General features: G+C 40.3%; 1 protein-coding gene and 1 non-coding gene across 2 annotated transcripts in view; both read right to left on the minus strand.

Moving 5' to 3' along the window:
* Positions 1–21,123, minus strand: part of Thada (THADA armadillo repeat containing) — a 323,478-nt gene that overhangs the window by 106,103 nt on the left and 196,252 nt on the right.
* Positions 13,692–13,826, minus strand: LOC113178144 (small nucleolar RNA U109). The gene has a single exon (XR_003300182.2). It is a non-coding gene; the product is annotated as a small nucleolar RNA U109 (small nucleolar RNA).

The raw sequence follows: 21,123 nt of genomic DNA on the forward strand, positions 1-21,123 counted from the left end.
CTTGATTGCTATTTATCTTTTTAAGTAAACCATGCTGTTTTATCTCCTACATAGCCTTGCCGGAATGCAAAAGTTTGTTGATTTGATTTTAAATTTAAGGCAATTACCTTGCGGGCTGAGATAAACAATACTTGCAAGGCAATAGTTAACTCCATAGTGAAAGTAAACAGTGAAACTCCTTGCAAATGGGCTGGTGGACAAAGTAAGATGCCCAATGAATGCAAGTCTTAAGATTGGATATGCTTGTGATAGACCATCTGCCTGTTCCTCCTCACCTACTGACAGGCCATGGGATTTGTGTGAATTTATCATCTCCCAAACTCATTTGAGGAAACTCAGAATCTTTCCTCTAAATCTGCTCCATTGAAAACACTGATGCCTCTATGAAACCATTCTCCCTGGAGCTATTATTTGTTGGACGCACAGCTGAGTGAAACAATGACGTCACTACCCACCCACCATACTATGAACCTTTTTGGACTTTCCTTTTTCACTATATTGCTGGAAGGTTCTGAGCATCAGGTTTGTAAAGTTCAAAACTGTTATGGATTTTCCCTTTAAACAATACCCCCCCCCCCCGGACTGACAGCAGTGGGACAAGAGGACGTTCTTGGTTTCCACCAGACTCACACTGATAAACTTCAGTCTTTAAGTCAGTAACTGTACCTCTGGGGGATATCGGGCAATGTCTAGAACATTTCTGAGAGTCACAACTGAAAGTGGGAACTACTAGCACATAGTAGAGGCCAAAGATTCTGCTCAGCACTCTACAAGGCACAATACAACATTTCGGAACAAAGAATTATCCAGCCCAAACTGTCACAAGCACTGAGGTGAGGAGCCCAGGACAACTGTCAGGTCACATGCTTTGTAACCAAGAGTAGGCTAGTGACCTTAGAAAATTACTTCACCTTTCTGAGCCTTCATTTTCTCACTTATAAAATGGAGCTAATAAGACAACTCATCTAACAAGGATGCTGTGAAGTGCTTTGTAATTACTCCTTAAGAAATTTGTCTATCGTGTTAATGGATGGTATGCTCTACATGGGCAATTTGCGGCATCTCTCTGTGTTGGCATCTCTCCTCACTCCTTCTAGCCATCTCTTGGCACTGCTCTTTTAGAATCTTTCCTATGCCTCTGAGTACCTACTCTTCTTGTTTTTTTTTTCTTTCTTTCCTTTTTTTTGTGGCATGTTCCTTAGCAGCACTTACTTTCCTTAGTGGTCTCTGATGATTTTTCCAGAGACTATGCTTTTTGGCTAATCATCTTACCACACTTCCCAACAATGACAGGTGTATGGCAAAGACAAATAATTATTATCCCTTGGGTGCTTTAAGAAGTATAGTCCTTATTACCAAGTTTGCCCTTTTTGCCTTAAAGCTAAATTTTCAGTGTTTGTGGTTTACATCTAAGAGTAAGTTGTGCCGTTAGATGTCTCAAAAGAATAATTTGGTGATTCTTGAAGGTATTAGCTTTGTTAGTTATGACCCTCCAGAGGTTTATCCTTGATAGTCTCCCAACTGCACATGTTCTATAAATTCCCATCTTCAGAGGTACAGTTTTGAGCTCCTTTGTGTTGCTTTGAGAGGCACACTCTTTTAAAATAGGTGAAGTAATGTAAGCACATTCTTGTTTTCCTAAGTATTTCCCAAGTGACCCAAATCAGGTAACACTTTAACAAATGCTTCAGCTTCCACTTAGGTCATTTCCTGGGTGAATCTGTCCAGTTTGCCCTTGCTTTATTCAAAGGAAGCCAAGTGTCTTTCCTATGTACATTAGTTTCAAAGAATGGATAGTTGGATATTTATAAAATGAATTTAGGCTTATGATCACACATTATAGTGTTATTTTTAAGGTGTATGAATATGTATGCATGAACCATGTCTCCACAAAAGGAAGAATCCTGGTTATCATGAAAAAGTTGTTCACTCAAGAAACCTCTGAAGTGGTAGGAGGGAGAGAGAGGAATTTCTAACCTGATCCAGAGGGATGCCTTCAACTTCAGTGGTCAGTGAGCTACTTTATCATCGGGAAAAGAAATGTACAGCAGCTGAGCATTATGAGAAAATGAGCAAGGTGCCCACCATCAAGGGAGTCTTGGTTCATAAGTTTGTGGACTAGGTACGTTTGCCCTTCTAGAGAGAAGCATTTCTGAGGTCGAGGGAGGGTGGTTTTCATCAGGAGGATTCCTTTTCCTCATAGTCAAGTAAGCTTTTAATGTAATACAATAGACTTGAAGGCCCAGCAGAGCTACTAAACTGACTTCTTGGGATGGGGATGTAGCTCAGTAGTAGAGTACTTACTTAACATACACAAGATCCTAGGTTCAATTCTCAGTTCCAAAAACCCCCACAAGAATAAAAACCCTGACTTCTCTGAGCTCAACTCTATTAGCCTAAGCGGAGTTTACATACTCAGCAGTACTCACATTTGGGGCTGGATGATGCTTTGCTGTGGGTGTTGTCCTGTGTATTATAGGATGTGAGAACCATTGCACTAAGCACTCTAGCCTGTATGCACCCACACATCACAGCCACTTTGGGAAGGTGGCATTTAGTACAGTTTCTGTCCTTATGAAGCACTCATTCACTCTGCAAGTATCTGCTGACATTTGCTTGCGTGCCTTCTAAGCAGAATGAAGAACAAGTATTGAGGCCCAGGAGCAAGAAAAGGCCTGGGGATTAGAGAAAGGCCTATGGGATTAGGGTTGAATAAAAGGAGGAAAGCAGCAAGGGGTGAGACTGGAGACGTGGGCTGGATCAGGTCTTTTTGGTGCTTATAAACTATTGTAAGAAAGATGATTTTAAGTGAGTTGATAAATGACAAAAGGATTTTATGCAGGGAATTAAGTTAATCTCACCTGTTTTAAAAAGGCCCTTCTGTTCTATATAGAAAATAGGTTTGAAGGGAGAAAGAACAAGCAGTGAGGTCAGATTCGAGGCAAATGCAACTGGCTGAGGAAAAAGTGAGCATTGGAAAAGAACAGCAGTGTGGAGGTTGAGAGGAGAGAAGTACAGATACTGGTAGATGAGAAACCACGCTAGAGAAAAGGGAGAGATCAAAACGTGATCCCCAGATTTCCTTTTGAGAGGCTGGGTGAATGGTAGTGCTATTTACTGAGGACCAGAAGATCAGTGGAGGGCCAGGTTTGTGGCTGGGCCAGGGGTAGAGTTAGATTACATTTGCTCAGATGGATAGATACTGCCTCCTGACCTGGAGGTGCAAGGAAGATAATCTTATGAATTTATGATTTATTTAAGGAAACAGCATACATCCTACATGGAAAGTAGGGTCTACAGCCAGTGACCAACTATATATACAGTTAAAATCAGCACTGAATCATATTCAGGACAGCCAGAGACACTAAAGAGACAGTATAGTCCCAATCTCCATCTCCTGTTAACTCCAGGGCACATACTTACTGAGAGAGAAGGGAATATTTAAACTGCTAATCCTTTTCTCCCTTATATTTCTTAATTTAGTGCAGACTGAACTAATTAAATATGTTCTATGCAAACCCAATAAATGCAAAATGAGATTAATTTCACTTAAGAAGTAAAAAATACCAGCAGGCAAAAATTACTGTCCAACAAGTTGAACACAAAACCTCAGGGGTTTCAGTTAGTGAAAGTTCTGAGGAAGGTGAGTGAAAACGGAAAGCTCACTACCTAAAGGTCATGGAATTTTATTAGGAAAAAGTCACAGACAAGAGAGGACCTAAAATTACATACATATTATTAGTAATTTCCCTTTGTGACCACCTGAATCTCCAATCTCCAACTACTTCTCCAGATCTTCAAACAATTTAAGTGGAAAATGTAGGAGGTTTAACTGTTTCAATATGATTGAGATATGAAGGTAGGGCAGAGAGGGGTTGGAATCCACAACACAGTACCAGAGGACAACTGGGAAAGCAAAAGTTTATATATAATACTTCCTAATATTGGAAGAATTGGAGGCCAAGAAGCAAACCACCAGGATTTCAGTGAAGTTACCATCTAAGTAAAACAGGAAATTAAGATTCCCTACGTTTCTATGGACAACAGTATGATGATTCCTAAAAACATTTTAAACAGGATTACCACATGATCTAGCAGTACAGTTTTTGGGAATATATCCAAAAGAACTGAAAACAGGGTCTTGAGAGATAGCTGTACACCCATGTTCATAGCAGCAATGTTCACAAGAGTCAAAATGTAGAAGCAACCCAAATGTCCCATGACAGATGAACAAAACGTGGCACATACATTCAAAGGAATATTATTCATCCTGAAAAAGGAAGAAAATTCTAACACATGGTACAACATAGATGAACTCTGAGAATATTATGTAATATTAAGTAAGACAGTCACAAAAGGACAAACACTCTATGACTTCATTTACACAAGATATTCAAGAGTAGTCCAGCTCCAAGGCATGGAAAGTAGAATGGGGAGTGTCTGAGGCTGAGGGCAGGGAGAAATAGGGAATTGTTTTTTTTTTTTGTTTTGTTTTTAAAATTTTTTCCCTAGTTGTAGATGGACACAATATATTTATTTTTACTTATTTATTTCTATATGGTGCTGAGGATCAAACCCAGGGCTTCACGCATGTGAGGCAAGCACTCCACCATTGAGCCACAACCCCAGCCCAGGGAATTGTTTAATGTGTGCAGAGCTTCAGTTTTGCAGGATGAAAAAATTTATGGAGATTGGCTACATAATAATAATATATGATTGCTTTTTCTATTTCTATGAAGAATATCACTGAGATTTTAATAGGAATTGCATTAAATCTGTATAACGTTTTAATAATATGGCCATTTTGACAATATTAATTCTGCCTATCCAGGAGCATGGGAGATTCTTCATAGAAATAGAAAAATCAATCATGAAATTTATTTGGAAAAATAAGAGATCCATAATAGCTAAAGCAATCCTTAGCAAGAAAAGTGAAGTGAGAGGCATCACAATACCAGACCTTAAACTATGCTACAGAGGGGCTGGGGATGTGGCTCAAGCGGTAGCGCGCTCGCCTGGCATGCGTGTGGCCCGGGTTCGATCCTCAGCACCACATACAAACAAAGATGTTGTGTCCGCCGAGAACTAAAAAATAAATATTAAAAAAAAATTTTTTTAAAAACTATGCTACAGAGCTACAGTAACAAAACAGCATGGTATTGGCACCAAAATAGACTTGTAGACCAATGGTACAGAATAGAGGACACAAAGATAAACTCACCAAAATATGGTTATCTCATACTAGACAAGGGTGGCAAAAACATTCACTAGAGAAAAGATAGCCTATTCAACAAATAGTGCTGGCAAAACTGGAAATCCATATGTAGCAAAATGAAATTAAACCTCTATCTCTCACCTTGCACAAAAATCAACTCAAAATGGATCAAAGACTTAGGCACTAGAACAGAGACCCTGCGCCTAACAGAAGAAAAAAATAAGCCCAATTCTTCACCATGTCAGCCTAGGATCTGACTTCCTTAACAAGACTCCTAAAGCATAAGAAGTAAAATCAGAATCAATAAATAGGATGGATTCAAATTAAAAAGCTTCTTTTCAGCAAAGGAAACAATAATATGAAGTGAGAGCTTACAGATTAGGAGAAAATCTTTACCACATGCACTTTCGATAAAGCATTAATCTCTAGGATATATAAATAATTCAAAAAACTTAACACCAAAAAAAAAAAACAAATAACCCAATCAATAAATGGGCTAAGGAACTGAACAGACACTTTACAGAAGAAGAAATACAACTGATCAACAATGTATGAAAAAGTTTTCAACATCTCTAGCAATTAGAGAAATGCAAATCAAAACTACTAAGATTTCAGTCTCCTGTCAGAATGGCAATCATCAAGAATATAGGCAACAAGGGGTTGGGGTTGTGGCTTAGCGGTAGAGTGCTTGCCTTGCATGTGTGAGGCATTGGGTTTAATCCTCAGCACCACATAAATAAATAGATAGATAGATAGATAGATAGATAGATAGATAAGAATACAGGCAACAATAAATGTTGGCGAGGATGTGGGGAAAAAGGGACACTTAGGAACTGCAAATCAGTGCAATCACTATGGAAAGCAGTATGGAGATTCCTCAGAAAACTGGGAATGGAACTACCAAAGACCGAATGTATACTCTAATATGCGGATGCTAATTCACAATAAGGTGGGGGGCACTAGGGAAGAATAGCGTTACCTTAGATTAGGTAGAGGAAAGTGATGGGATGGGGAGGGGAATTGGGGCTAGGAAATACAGTAGAATGAAACAGACATTACTACTGTATGTGACTACATGAGCAATATGGTTCTGCAACATGTACACAGAAAAAATGAAGTTATATCTCATCTATGTATGATATATCAAAGTGCATAAATGCATTCTATTGTTATGTATAACTAATTAAAACAAAAATTTTAAAAAAATAATATCAATATACTTAACCCTACTGAACCGTAAACCAAAAAATGGCTAAGATGGTAATTTTTTTGTAATATGTACTTTATCACAATTAAACATTCAGAAAGTTTTGGGGGTCTTTTTGGTACCAGAAGTGCCCAGGGGTGCTTAACCACTGCACTGAGCCACATCCCCAGTCCATTTATTTTTTTATTTATTTGTTTTGAGATGGGTTTCACTAAGTTGCTTAGGGCTTTGTGTAGTTGCTGAGGGTGGCTTTGAACTTGTGATCCTCCTGCACAGCCCCCCAAGTTGCTGGGATTATAGGCATGCACCACTGTGCCTGGCCATTTAGAAAATTTAAAAAACATTCCCTAGGGACTGGAGTTGTAGATCAGTGATAGAGCACTTACCTCACAAGTATGAGGTACCGGGTTCGATCCTAGCACCACATAAAACCAAATAAAGGCATAAGTCCTTAATGCCTTTAAAAAAATTCCCTATGATTTGATATTATAATACTGTATTTGATATTATTTCTGAGATGTGTTTGGATTCTGTTTATAGAATTCATCTATTAAAAAGTCTATGGATGAGGGCTGGGGATGTGGCTCAAGCGGTAGCGCGCTCGCCTGGCATGCGTGCGGCCCGGGTTCGATCCTCAGCACCACATAACAACGAAGATGTTGTGTCTGCCGAGAACTAAAAAATAAATATTAAAAATAAAATTCTCTCCTCTCTCTCTCTTTAAAAAAAAAAAAAGTCTATGGATGAACTACATATTTACTTTAGATTAACCAACTGATACTTTGTTCCTGAGTTAAAGGCTCTTAGAAGCCCATTTTGATTTTTTTCAATCCCTTACCAAAGAGAAAGAGAGAGAGGAAAGTTGAGAGAGAAAGGGGGGTGGAGAGGACAACAAGTATAAGGTGCTGATTAAAAAAGAGGCAAGCTAGAACCATAACATCTATAACACGAGGCAAGCTGGAACTATGCAGTAACGGAGGGAGGAATAATTCTCAAGTGATTCTGAGACACTGGAATGTCTGCGTGGACCGAAAAGGCCTGCTCTATTGCTTTTCTAAAATCCATTGTTTCCCACCTCTCTACTACTATATTGGGGGCATAGCATAGAGCAAACCTTCAGAAAAGTTTTACTGAAAAAAAAAAAGGAAAGGTCTCCATTGCAGACTTTAGAAGATGTGGTAGAAACTCTTACGATCAGTATGTCACCTGCATCATGTTAGGGAGATACAAAAGTTTATTCTTACATCACACACTTGTGCTGAACCGTCAACTTTTCTTGCCATACAAAATCTGTCTTCTCTCCGCTCCCAGCTAAGAGCCTTCTCAACCTGTTCAGCCCCCTGCTTCCATCATCGCCATCCGCACCACTTGTTACACAGTTGGTAACTTCTCTCCATTGTCTTATGTTGAAGTCTGCTCAAAATTTTACAACTCAACTCACCACCTCCACTCAATAGCAAGGCATTTTTTCTGCTCTTCTTTATCCTCCCAACAGTCATGCAACCTAACATCGTAGGTCAGAAAACCTTGGGCTCCAATCCTCTTACTTTCTTTTCTAGTTCACTGTCCACAGCAAAGGCATCTCTTGAAAAGCTAAAATGGAAATAATATTTTCATCCTTTTTCTGTCTCTCAAGATGAAGAAGTCATAGGTCCTGCACTGCTGACCGCCTTGATCCTCAGAAGATGTGTTGTAAGCAATTATAATTATTTTTGTTATCTTGGTTTCATTTCTCACAACTCTTACTTCATGCCCCTTGATCGTGACCATGAAAGATTATGTTGCTAAACTGTTCACTCTGTCTCCTGCTTCCTCCACTCCTGCCTTTGGAGAGTTCTGCCAGCTGCCCTTTAAACTTGGAGGAGTCTCCTCCTTGCAAACGCCAAGCTAATACCAGGAACTATTTCAAAAGCTTCCTCCTTACTCATGTCTCTCCGCCTGCTCTCCACATGAATAACCAGCAGCACACCCTCCCTAGAGCGGGATGGGTTTGGGATAGAAAGTAAGTGATGCAATGAAATCCAGAATACTTTTTGTCCACCGAATTGCTGAAACTTAGAAATGTCAGGATTTTCTTATTTCTCTTTTAACCTCAAAGGAACATTTCCTGCTGATATGTAATACTCATCACTTGGGGGATAAACCTGTTATTCCTCGGATTTGACACAAGAATCACTTGTCTCTTATACTCATTTTGCACACTGAGTCCCTCTCTTCCACTCAACTTGCCTGATCACAAGAATCACCTACATTTCCAATGAACAAGGCAGATTCTGGGGTCCAACCTCAGACTGCCACAGTCAAAACCTTAGGAAAGAAGCTTGGGAATCTGTATTTCAAATAATGCCCCAAGTGACTCTTGCACTGGGGAAGTGTGGGCAAAACTGACAACCTATCAAATCTTCTATTTTTTTCAGTGTCCTAAAAACCAGAGGCCTGGATCATTTAGCCCACAAAGATCCTGCCTGTTCCAGTCATGCTGAGAAGAAACTTACAATTAATTTGCACTTGAAACCAATACTTTGTAGCTGTACAGTCTAATTTTTCTATTTAAGGTCTATTGGTTATGTCTCCCCAGTCAAGCTTTAAGGTTCCAGTGATGAATTTATGCTCTTTTATATCCATCCAGTGCCTAATTAGTACAGTCTGAACATTCACTTGGAACTCAATTAAAATCTTACCGATTGGTCAGTAAAGGCACTATCCAACTTTATTCTTTTGGCACTGGGGATTGAACCCAGGGGTACTTAACCAGTAAGCCACATCCCCAGTCATTTTATTTATTTTATTTTATTTATTTTATTCACTAAGTTGCTTAGGGCCCTGCTAAGTTGATGAGGCTGGCTTTGAATTTGTGAACCTTCTGCCTCAGCCTCCTGAGTTGCTGGGATTAAAGGTGTACATCACTACGGCCAGCATACCATCCAACATAAAAAAAAAGATCTAAAAATTCCATAACTTTTTCTTGGTAGTGTCGGGATTGGAATCCTGGACTTTGCACATGCCAGGCATTGTGAGCCATGTGGCTCTGCCACTGAGCCATATTCTCAGCCCTTGACTCTATATTTTAAAGTCTAACTGAGTACTACCGAATTCTTTCCTCACCATCAATTAATAAGAAGAATGAGAATAAAAACTTAGGGTTTATGTCTTGGCCTGAAAGAATAAGGCAGTTAAGTAGCAATCTGGCCAGATTTCCAGAAACTGTTTTACCTGGTCTACCTAAATTTCTCAGACCACAGTCAACTTCCTTTCATCCCCGTGGATTACTGCCTTGACTCCGTGCTCTTCACCATCAGGCTATGGAGGTCTCGGTTAGCAGTTTGCATCTGATTGAGCATTATGAAAATTTAAGCAGCAGGCCTGTTTTCAAGCAGGGACGTACTGGAACGCCCTTCTCAGAAACAGAAGTTTCATGTGGAACACTGCAAATGTTCAAGAATACTTGCTTGAGAGTATACTTATTGAAAACATGAAGACTGTTCTAGATTAAACATCAGTGAATTAAATCAAATGAAAAGGAATGTAAAAAGTGGAAGATCACCCTTATGGAATATCCAAAAGATAAAGTTAAACAAATGACAGGAAGTCAATTTATTCAAGAACACTTAAAGACAAACGTTTCAATGGGGATATATTACAGCTATGTAAAATATTACATTTTTCAAAAGGATAAAACCATTCTCTATTAAGCTAAAAGCTTCAAATGTAAATAATGAATAGCCCATATGATGAGATTCATCCCTGAAACCCAGTAGATTGCAAAATCAATGCACAAACGAGGCTATTAATAAACTCCACTTCCCATCAACCTCAGCACGAGGTGAACTAACAATAACAAGTTAATGTTTTCCAGTAATCTTCACTGTGCCATTTAATTGCCAGCACTCAGGCCAAGGTAAACTCGACAGCAACAAAAGAGCTAGCATCACCATCAAAGAACAAGATTAAGGAATACTACATTTCTGCTTTGAAGTGCATGCTGGAAAACATGCCCACAACACATTTTTTTTCAGTTCTGCATTTTCAATTGTGCCAAGTATTCTATGCAGTGATTTGAAGGTAGATTTTGAAAATATTCCTTTGTTTTTAATTCATTATATGCTTTAGTCTTAGAAGAACTTTTAAGATAAAGAACATCCTCTTCATAACTATTATAAAGAATGTAATCCCCCAAATTATCAGATTTCCTTAGCCCTCACCATGATTCCCAAGGTTTTTTTAAAACTCAATACAATTTAAAGTGCTAAATTTAAATGTACAGCTTGATGAGTTTTAACACTAATCACACTTGCAATAACCCACTAAATAATTCCATTACATAAGATTGTTACATCACGTTTGTTTTTAAAAGGATATTATAACATTCTTTTGAACTGGTGACTAAACAACAGAATTCCCACAGTAGCCCAACATGTTAAGCGGAGGTCCTCATTGTTGATAAGATAAGAAATAGCAATGCTCACTTTTTGTAGGGAGAGGGAACGAATCTGCCTCTTTATATTAAAAAATATCCAGGAAAAAAAAGAAAGTGCTCTTACAAAAATTAAGAAAAAATAAATTAAAAAAATGTGAATCTTCTGCTACAAATGGGAGAGGTCACAGACTGATCTTCAAACTCTTTTTTTGATTCTTTTGTTAATGCATTCCTGAATATATCAACTCTTTGGCAAACAAAATAAATTAAACCTTCACAGTTTCCCTGACTAAAACTGTTTTACTGTCTATGGACTGAATTACTTCCGTCTGTTTGCCAAACCTCCACACACAATTTGGCCACTTAATTGCTAAGAGGGTCTGCTATCATTTCCCTTGTCTGGTGTGCTAAGAAATCACTTGTCATTTTGCAGCTATGTTTATGGGTTAACTTTTCCCATTGTTTAAATGCCTACCCTCACACACAAGCCAGCAAAAGATTATAAAACCCATGCCCAGCACTCGCAATGTATCCTGGATTTCTTTCTGATGTGTTGCGATAACTCCACCCAAAGTGTTGAGCTTTTGTCATCACTCATCCAAACACATTCTCCCATCTTTTGGCCACCTGTTGTCACCCTCACAGTATAAACTTCCTTGGTAGGCTACAATGACTATGTGCTCAGCTAAACAAATGTACCCATCAGTGGTAAATATCTAAAAACAGTAACACTTTCTGGCTAAAACAAAGCAACAGGGAAGAAAATAAATATGAATGCATGAGAAATCCATTTAACAAAATAAAACTATTAAATCTGTTAAACAAAAATAAGTTTTAAAGAGCCAAGAGTTTATTACTTAAATATGGTTGGTAACATAAACTAAACTGAGGGGCTGGAGGTGTAGCTAAGTGGTAGAACATGTGCTTACCATGCAGGAGGAGGTCCTGGGTTGAATCCGCAGCACCAAACAAACAAACCGAACACTAAAAAGCCCCAAATGTCTGTCAAGTAATATTTTTGTTCAGAACCTAAAGACATTTAGAAAATTCACTTATAATGAGTAGCATGGATGAAGGTAAATTTTTAGGCAGTTCTGATATCTGAATTACAACACTAAAATAAAATTCTAAAACAGTAAAATTCAAATTAATGAGATTTCTTCTTTAATCTAGAAAAATCTCATTCCTTTTAATGATGTAAGAGCTGAAGAGGTCATTAAACCTGGAGTTCTAAGGTCAGGGGTTTCTACCCTTGGAAAACTTGAATTATACGATGTGAAGGTACCCAAAGTTCCACCAAATCAACAGCCAACAGAAGGGTCTCTACAACTTGAGTTCTCCTGCTCTGCTCTGCAACATTCCTGTTTCATTTCACCAGAAAGAAAACAGGCTATCTAAACTGTATTTTAAAGTGGTCAAAGCCGGGCATGGGGCACTCGCCTGTAATCCTAATGGCTTGGGAAGCTGAGGCAGGAGGATCACGAGTTCAAAGCCAGCCTTAGCAACTTATCGAGGTCCTAAGCAACTCAGTGAGACCCTGTCTCTAAATCAAATACAAAACAGGGCTGGGAATGTGGCTCAGTGGTTGAGTGCCCCTGAGTTTAATCCCTGGTACCAAAACTAAAACAAACAAACAAACAAACAAAAAAACAGTGGTCGAGAGTTCAACTACCAAGAGACAAAAGTAGAGCACTACTCTAATATGTACTTAAACTCCCCATTAGTTTACCCTAGACACACTTATTTCTAATGCTAGAAAAGCAAAGGAAAAGAAGAAAATAGTATCACATCCTTGAATTACTCAAAATAGCATTAATCTAATTCATTCACTCAACAATCCTATATTAAGTATTTATGGTTAAATGCCATGTGAACATACAAAAGAATCGTGAGAAGTTCACATAATTTTATTTGGTTAAAAAACCAAATTAGACAATATATAATTCCTAAATTACAAATGATGATTTAAGAATTAAAACAGGGTGAGATGACGGGAGTCGTGGTGCACACCTGTAATCCCATCAGCTCAGGAGGCTGAGGCAGGAGGATTGAGAGTTCAAAGCCAGCCTCAGTAACAACAAGGTACTAAGCAGCAACTCAGTGAGACCCTGTTTGTAAATAAAATACAAAATAGGGCGGAGAATGTGGCTCAGTGGTGGAGTGCCCAAGTTCAATTCTTGGTACCAAAAAAAACAAAACAGGGTAAGGATATAGCTCAGTTGACAGAGTGCTTACCTAACATGCGGTAAGGTTGTGGGTTCAATCTTCAGCAACACACACACACACACACACACACACACACACACAAAATTAATTTAAAAAATTAAAAAGCTCAATAGTTTCAGTATTCCTACCAAAACTTTGAACTTCAACAAGATTAATGGGGGCTGGGCATGATAGTACACACCTATAATTCACAAGATATCCATTTAAACAAAAATGAAGCTTTAAAGAGCAGCTAGTCTTTCCTTGAAGGTTGAAAACAGGTGCTGTGCCTACTTAGAATGTTATTACTTAAACATGGCTGGGCACACAAAACAAAACAAATCAGAAACAACTTGGGAAGCTGAGGCAGGAGGAGCGCAAACTCCAGACCAGCGTAATGGAACTTTCTCTTTTTTTGGTACTGAGGGACTTGAACCCAGGGGTGCTTTACCACTGAGCTACCTCCCTAGCTCTTTTAATTTTTTACTTTGAGATAGGGCCTCACTAAGTTTGCTCAGGACTTTGCTAATTTGCTGAGGCTGGCCCCAAACTCGAGATCCTCCTGCCTCAGACTCCCACATCACTAGGATTACAGGCATAAGCCACCATGGGAACACTCTACTGTGAACACTTTGTTTTGTTTTTCTTTATGTAGGAGAAATATACTACCACTCAGCCTCTACTGTAAGGCTGGCAGCCCTGAGAACCTCTTTGTTAATGTAGCATGTTATGGATGCATTCCTGCCCCTGAAGGAATGAGGGGCAGACATTTCCACATGCAATATTGTGAACATTTTGGATTATTTCCTTTTAGGCAGTTATCTAGAAAGTTAGGTGAATATTGTATGTGGCTTTATACTGATATTTGTGTATTTAATGCCATAGCATATTTACTACTTAATTATGTGTTTCAGACATTTTGTTGGCAGTGGAGATATTGAGGACAGAACCCAGAGGAGCTTTACCACAGAACTATCCCCAGCTCTTTTAATTTTTTTATTTTGAGACAGGCTCTTGTTAAGTTGCTTAGGGCCTCATTAATTTGCTGAGGTTGGCCTGGAACTTGTGATTCCCCTGCTTCAGCCTCACAAGTCGCTAAGATTACAGGCACACACCACCATGCCCAGTTCATCATGGAATCACTGACAAAAGGAACATTCCAAAGCACGTTGTGATCCAACTCTCACTGTCTCTTGCAGGGTAGGTGGGTGGGCTTACAAACATGCTCATTATACCCAGTGCATGTGCATGTACACTCACAGTCTTACATCACAGTCTGTCATAGCTCCTCACCCAAGATCCTGCAGTAGATGAGGTACAGAGCCTATTTCCTCTTTGTGCATTTTTGTCCCCCAGGGCAGCTTCTGATGATTATAACTTGGGTACTGTTTACCAGGAACATTCTTTCCTTGAAGGTTGAAAACAGGTGCTGTGCCTACTTAAAATGTTTCTTCTTCTCTTCCAAACTATCATCTAGGACGTTTCTTACTGAAGTTTAGGTGAAAAGATGAACAAGTGTAAATAATTTTATTTATTTATAAGAGAACTACTAAGATATTTCCTGATAATGCAAAATTGATTCAACATTGGAAAATCAATGTAATTCACCACATTAGCCCATCAAAAAGAGAAAAATATGGGGTCCCTATGTGGTTCAGTGGTAATGCAGTTGCCCTGCATGCATGAGGTCCTGGGTTTTATCACCAGCATGGGAAAAAGAAATATACACACGTAAACACACACACACACACACACACACGTATACATATATATTTATTTATACTCATATATACGCATACATGATCACTTCACTAGATATAGAAAAACATATGATGAAATTCAGTATCTATTCATGATGAAAATTCTCAAAAACAATAAATGGAAGGAAAATTCATAAAATATAGAAAAACATACAACAAAAATTATCTGTATTGATGAAAGATTTAATGCTTTCTTCCCACATTGAGAAAAGACAAGAATGTTTATTCTCACTGTTCTTAGTCAACATTATACTGGAGGTACTAACCAGTGCAATATGACAAGAAAAGAAAATAAAAGACATACCAATTGGAAAAAAACAAAAGTGCTTTTATTCAGAGATCATATAGCTATATAATAAAACTTTCAAGAATCTGTTTTAAAAAGACACTGAAACTAATAAAATTTAACAAGTGAAATCTATATATGAAAATTAACTATATTCCCTATGTATAATCTCAATGAACATTTGGGAGTTAAAGTTAAAAATCAGTATCATTTCTAAGAACATCAAAAACATGAAGTATTATGGATTAAATCTAATAAAATATGTATAAGATTCATCATCTAAGGATTGTTTCAAATAGTAGTCAACAAACTTTTCCTAAAAGGGCCAGAGAGTAAATATTAGAGGTGTTCTAGGTCATACGTTCTATCTTACAACTACTCAAAACTGTCCTGAAGAGTAAAAGCAGCCATAGAAAATATGTAAACAAATACATATGGTTGTGTTTCAATAAAACAATATACAGAAACAGGAAACAGGTTAGATTTGGATTGTAGAGCACAGCTTGTAGCTTGTCAACTTGTGTTGTAGGATGATGCATTTAGAACATCTTACTGTTTGCTACCGATTAAAGGTCCCCAGTCCCAGTGAAGTTACTTATGGACTTGTAGCATTTTGTGAGGTAGAGATACGAACCATTTCTATCCAGTGGAATGGGTATCTTCAAAGAGCTATGATCTGTTGAATACTGAATACCATTTTATATCTAACTTAGTAATCTTATCCTAATATTCCTGTTAAATTGTCTATACTGGTTTTTAAGATTTTTTTTAAACTGATCATAACATCTTTTTGGTTCCCTTATTAAATACTGATCAAAATCTTTTTTATACATGTTCATTTGAGAGTGATGATTTTACCTGTATGAAAGTTATACTCTAACAATGTAAATTCTCCCCCAAATTGCTCCATAGATTTAACACAATTTGTCTATTCTCTTATAATTTATTCTTTCATATAAGTTTTGGAATTGTACTGTGAAATTATCTTTAAATTAAAAAAATTAATTAAAGTTTTTATTAGAAATGCATTAAACCCTTTTTTAATTTGGAGAAAATTAACATTTGAATCTCTATTAATATTTAGTTCCATCAAAAAAGCTGCAGTATTTTTATTGAGCATCTAAGATTTTTATTGAGCATCTAAGATGGGAAACAAAGGATCTTTACAAATGATATTATTATAAATAAGAAGCAATAAGGTACAGTCTAATAGAAAAGTTAGGAGTAGAGGCTCTAAAACCCTGAATCTAGCTGTATAACCTTGTACAAGTTATTTAGCCTCTCTGAGCCTCAGTTTAAATAGTAGTATTCACTCTTTAGAATTAGGATGAAGATTCAATGAGCAAATACATATCAGTGCACATAAGTGATTGACATAGAGTGTTGATATTATTAGTCATCACATTCTGTGAATGCACAGAAGTCAATCATTTTCAAAAAAAAAGACGGCACAAACCACAAGATAAACCCACCAATCACAAGTACCCACTGATAACAAGAAATGTAAAAAGAAATATGCACTCTATATGAAGAAAATTTTAAAATGTAATGCAACTGAGGAACACAAAAGGAGACAAATCCCCTTTCTTAATTAGGACAACATAATAAAGATGTTACATATACTAATAAGTTAATACATTAACTTAATCATGCTAACAAAGAAAAATGACAACAGAACTGAAGATCAGGATTAGACAAGTTGATTTAAAGTCCATAAGGTACAAGAAAAGACAAACAATGAGGGAGAATTAATTCCTACCAAATTATAAAACATAAAGCTACTGTGAGCAACCAATACATAAAGAGATAAGCTCTCAAAAAATCTAGAAAACAAGTGCAACTACATATTGAAATTCAGTGTAAGACTATGATAGCCTAAGGTACAAGATTTATTTTCCAATAAATGATCACAGGACCAAAAAACCCCCATACAGTAGCTGTCCATTGATTTTTAAAAAATTTCTCTCTATATTCAGTAATTTTCATATTGTTATTTTTAAGTCATCATTATAACAGTTACCATTTACTAAGAAAATGTACCAAGCCAGCCACTATACTGGGAATTTGTACATATAACAAGTCTACTCCTTATAGAAACCCTGCAAATTATGTGTTCCCCTAATTTTGCAGATGGGCAAGGTTCAGCTCAGAGTCTGAATGACTTGCCTGAGGTCAAATATCTAGAAAAACGCGGAAGAGAACATCACATCCATGTCTTCCTGGTTCCAAAATCTTTTCCCACTATACTACCTTCTATCCACAAAATAATCTGGTTTGTTGACAAAACTCTTCAATCAGAGCAACAAAAACAGTGCCAGATTACAGACTGTACATTCCAAGCAGTTACCATGAAGTAACTGTAATAAAACATAGTATATTCTTTATAGGCTTTTAAATTTTAAAATGGTAAGTATACTTAGGATCCCTATCTGATTTATACTTTATCAGGGTAGCTTCTTGGCATTTCAATTACTGGAAGACATTCCAGATGAACTACCTTATATGAAATTCTTTCCAAAAGAGGAGAGTTAATGTGAAGTCAGCATGAACCTCAACAAAATTTTATACTAGGGAAAATTTTGTAACTGTTTTCATTTTCTATACACAAGGTCACAATGTGGGAAGCTAAATATCTGTATGCCAAAAGAATATCATGCTGGTTATTCTGACTTCCCTCTGGTGGGCAGTAAAACTCTTGAACTTCTATTTTTGGAAATTGAGGTGTCCCTTTAATCCTGTTATAGAACTGCTGACAGTGGTAAGAGAGAACAGGCAAATTAGCCCCAGCCTGTACCAGTAAGGTCTTTAAGAAAAGGAAGAAAACAAAGTAAAGCAAGCAAAAAGGCACTCTGCAAGAGAATTTTGTGATATCAGTGTCAGTGTTCACAACCCAACACAAGAAACACCACCCCACTGTAAGCCGTTTAAATCTAAAACGGGACCCTGAAGCCAGATCAACATGGGAAGCCCCTAGAGCCAATATTTACAGCATGGTTACAATCTAATCGTACCTGTAGAAAACAGAATGGCCCTTCTCTGTGTCTACCCTCTCTAGGGATTCCACACATACCCAGCAAACCCTCTCCTGCTTTATTTGGTGTGTAAAGATACACTTCAGAAAGCACACACATTCCTCCTGTCTTGCTACACATAGATTATCAGGGTACAGACACTGTTGCATACACCCCAGAAGATGCTCCTCAAGCAGCTGAGACAATGGAGCTAAGACCTAAAACATACACTAAAATCATTGCTTTTCTAAAATGGTCTCCAGTTAGCTCAATTCATTTTCAAAGTTCTCTTGATTCTGAAAACAGAATTAATGTCCCTTTCCCAAATTAAATTTGATGTCTTAGATTTACTAGAGCGCTCTCAGATGATGATAAAGACCCTTCTAAACATTCAGCCTCACTCTCCTTCAGAGTGCGACATCAAAACAGGTCGGTGTCATTCAGCTCACCCCACAGACAGCGGGAATTCGCATAAAATCTCTCCTAGGCTTGCCGGGAGAGGGAGTATCAAGCTGAACCTCCATACAGTCTAGGGGGAATCCAGAGACACCTGACCTCCAACCCCTCCTCCCAGTAGCAGCCAAAAGGAAACCTGGCTAGCCAGCGCTGGGGGAGGGGCAAGCAGAAAAAATCAAAGTGATAGAGTGCCAGGGATCCCAGCAGCCTGCAGCAGGGCCCGGAGAGCCAGGCCAACTGATTCGCGTGGCCTGCCCTGTGGCTACAGAAGGCGTGGCGCCTCAGTGAAGCCATTAATTGGCAAGCAGGGAGGTTAGGGAAGGCCATTAGGTGGAATCCCACCAGCCAAGCCCACACGGACCCTTGGGCCGAGCACAGGTTCTCAGAAGGGGAAGGAAGCGGTACAGTCCCATCCCCCACAGCGGACACCCCGCCGAGACAGTCAGCGGCCAGCATCCGGGAAAGCTGAAGGATACACCGCCACTCTCCTTCAGAGTGCGACATCAAAACAGGTCGGTGTCATTCAGCTCACCCCCCAGACAGCGGGAATTCGCATAAAATCTCTCCTAGGCTTGCCGGGAGAGGGAGTATCAAGCTGAGACTCCATACAGGCCAGGGGGAATCCAGAGACACCTGACCTCCAACCCCTCCTCCCAGTAGCAGCCAAAAGGAAACCTGGCTAGCCAGCGCTGGGGGAGGGGCAAGCAGAAAAAATCAAAGTGATAGAGTGCCAGGGATCCCAGCAGCCTGCAGCAGGGCCCGGAGAGCCAGGCCAACTGATTCGCGTGGCCTGCCCTGTGGCTACAGAAGGCGTGGCGCCTCAGTGAAGCCATTAATTGGCAAGCAGGGAGGTTAGGGAAGGCCATTAGGTGGAATCCCACCAGCCAAGCCCACACGGACCCTTGGGCCGAGCTCGGGTTCTCAGAAGGGGAAGGAAGCGGTACAGTCCCATCCCCCACAGCGGACACCCCGCCGAGGCAGTCAGCGGCCAGCATCCGGGAAAGCTGAAGGATACACCGCCACTCTCCTTCAGAGTGCGACATCAAAACAGGTCGGTGTCATTCAGCTCACCCCACAGACAGCGGGAATTCGCATAAAATCTCTCCTAGGCTTGCCGGGAGAGGGAGTATCAAGCTGAACCTCCATACAGTCTAGGGGGAATCCAGAGACACCTGACCTCCAACCCCTCCTCCCAGTAGCAGCCAAAAGGAAACCTGGCTAGCCAGCGCTGGGGGAGGGGCAAGCAGAAAAAATCAAAGTGATAGAGTGCCAGGGATCCCAGCAGCCTGCAGCAGGGCCCGGAGAGCCAGGCCAACTGATTCGCGTGGCCTGCCCTGTGGCTACAGAAGGCGTGGCGCCTCAGTGAAGCCATTAATTGGCAAGCAGGGAGGTTAGGGAAGGCCATTAGGTGGAATCCCACCAGCCAAGCCCACACGGACCCTTGGGCCGAGCTCGGGTTCTCAGAAGGGGAAGGAAGCGGTACAGTCCCATCCCCCACAGCGGACACCCCGCCGAGGCAGTCAGCGGCCAGCATCCGGGAAAGCTGAAGGATACACCGCCACTCTCCTTCAGAGTGCGACATCAAAACAGGTCGGTGTCATTCAGCTCACCCCACAGACAGCGGGAATTCGCATAAAATCTCTCCTAGGCTTGCCGGGAGAGGGAGTATCAAGCTGAACCTCCATACAGTCTAGGGGGAATCCAGAGACACCTGACCTCCAACCCCTCCTCCCAGTAGCAGCCAAAAGGAAACCTGGCTAGCCAGCGCTGGGGGAGGGGCAAGCAGAAAAAATCAAAGTGATAGAGTGCCAGGGATCCCAGCAGCCTGCAGCAGGGCCCGGAGAGCCAGGCCAACTGATTCGCGTGGCCTGCCCTGTGGCTACAGAAGGCGTGGCGCCTCAGTGAAGCCATTAATTGGCAAGCAGGGAGGTTAGGGAAGGCCATTAGGTGGAATCCCACCAGCCAAGCCCACACGGACCCTTGGGCCGAGCACAGGTTCTCAGAAGGGGAAGGAAGCGGTACAGTCCCATCCCCCACAGCGGACACCCCGCCGAGACAGTCAGCGGCCAGCATCCGGGAAAGCTGAAGGATACACCGCCACTCTCCTTCAGAGTGCGACATCAAAACAGGTCGGTGTCATTCAGCTCACCCCCCAGACAGCGGGAATTCGCATAAAATCTCTCCTAGGCTTGCCGGGAGAGGGAGTATCAAGCTGAGACTCCATACAGGCCAGGGGGAATCCAGAGACACCTGACCTCCAACCCCTCCTCCCAGTAGCAGCCAAAAGGAAACCTGGCTAGCCAGCGCTGGGGGAGGGGCAAGCAGAAAAAATCAAAGTGATAGAGTGCCAGGGATCCCAGCAGCCTGCAGCAGGGCCCGGAGAGCCAGGCCAACTGATTCGCGTGGCCTGCCCTGTGGCTACAGAAGGCGTGGCGCCTCAGTGAAGCCATTAATTGGCAAGCAGGGAGGTTAGGGAAGGCCATTAGGTGGAATCCCACCAGCCAAGCCCACACGGACCCTTGGGCCGAGCACGGGTTCTCAGAAGGGGAAGGAAGCGGTACAGTCC

Source organism: Urocitellus parryii, chromosome 12, assembly GCF_045843805.1.
Source record: "Urocitellus parryii isolate mUroPar1 chromosome 12, mUroPar1.hap1, whole genome shotgun sequence".
Taxonomy (NCBI): Eukaryota; Metazoa; Chordata; class Mammalia; order Rodentia; family Sciuridae; genus Urocitellus; species Urocitellus parryii.